The sequence below is a fragment of the Grampus griseus genome (genome assembly GCF_964374135.1).
Source record: "Grampus griseus genome assembly, chromosome: 9".
Lineage (NCBI taxonomy): Eukaryota > Metazoa > Chordata > Mammalia > Artiodactyla > Delphinidae > Grampus > Grampus griseus.
The window spans coordinates 23313100-23314893 of NC_139003.1; positions in this window are offsets into that span (position 1 = coordinate 23313100).

Sequence of the window (1794 nt, forward strand, 5' to 3'; positions counted from 1 at the left end):
GCGCCGCCGCCGCTGCCCGGAGCAGACGACGCCGCCGCCGCTGCCGCCGCCGCCGCGAGGCCGGGGACCGGAGCCGGATGCTCAGGGGAAGGGAGGGCGGGCCGGCCGAGGGGGCGGGGCCTGGCTGGGCCACCTGACACCTCCCCCGCCGCCGCCCGGAAGTCAGCCCACCACCGGAGCTCCCGGACCCCGTGCCGGCGGGAGGGTACCGGGAGGCCGAGCGAGCGTGTCCTCGGACACGCCCCAAGGCCCGCGCCGAGGGAGCGACCAGATGCCCTGGTTTGGCAGTGGGTCCTGCTGGCAGTTGGCTGAGCTGGGAGACCGCTCTGCGCCATGTGTCAGGGTCCCGTCCTCCTCGGTGATGGGGGAGGAAAACCACAAGGATGGACAAATCCTCCCGGCCTGTTTTCTCCAAAAGCACGGATGCTTACACTCCCCTCGCTTCCTACGGAGCAGGTCGGAGCTGCCGCCCAGCTCGGCAGTAAGCGCGGACCCCCGGCCGCCGGCCCCAGCCTCAGAGCTGCGTGAGGGCAGGAGGAGGGAAACCAAGGCCAGGATACTCGAACCTCGGGGCCCTGATCCCTCTGCTGTCCCCGCGCCTCCACCAAGCCAGAAGCAGGGACCCTCTTAAGAGGGGCCGCTCCGTGGCCCTACGCAGTCCTTAGTGTCCGAAGAGCGCTTTTCTCCACCGCCTGCCTTCCCACCTGGCTCCATGCCCGCGGGGCTGCGAGCCATGACCCTCACTCAACTTAGCCCCTGTAGCCAGCTCACAGTGGGCACTGCTGATTTTCACTCTCATGGAAGGGAGATGTGAAAGCTCAGAGGGCTTATTTCACTTACTTCATCATTCATTCAAGGAACGTCTACCGTATGCCAGATCTTGACGAAGCAATTGTTCTCACATCTATGCAGGTCTCAGCCAGGAAGGAAAAAAAAAAAAGGGTACACTTGGGAACCGGGGCGCCCCAGCACATCCAGAAAAGCATTGGGAGGTTCCTAAGCCAGGGGCACACACCAATCCCTTCTCTTGTGCATCCACGCACAAGGTCATTGGGCATATATTGTCAGTGTCACCCCCCCAGGCTCCCAGGTTCACAAGCCCTCTATATTCCTCAGAAGGGAGCCCTTCTTTGCCTGGACATCCCCTACTTATCCTTCAGCACTCAGTGGGGAGTCATCTCTAAGCAGCTGTTCCTGACGCCCCACTCTAACCCCATTATATGCCCCTGCTGTGCTCTGCCCCGTCCTTCTTCCCTCTAGGGCAGCGCCAGTCACTCTGGGTTGTCAAGGTCAGGTTTTTAATTTTCTGTCTGCCCAGTTTCTTGAAGACTGGGAAGTTATCTTAGTCATTTTTTGTATCTCCAGCATCTGACAAAGTCCTTTACACGTAGAATAAATGAGTAAAGGTAAATCTCCCAACAGCACAGTCAATGCTCTGCTTGTTTTAACATATGATCTCACACTTAAGGAGTTCAATGTTGCCTATTAACCATAATGTTGCCTCTAAGCCTCTCTCTGTGTCTCTCTGTCTCTCTCTCCTCACCTTTCTTCTTCCCTCTCATACCCCCAGCCTCGTATGTGCTCTGAGAGATGGTGAGCACAGATCAAGATGTTTCGTTTGCTCCCCAGAGGACAGGTCTCCACTCCAGACCCTGTGGTTAAGGTGATCGAGTTGTGGGGAAAGACTGTTGAGCAAGCCCACCCAGACCCTTTCCAGAGGGTCCGCTGCCGATTTCAGGCCTGTCCAGACTTGGGGAGCAGTGCAACTGTCAGGGATGATGGAAAGGGGTTGGT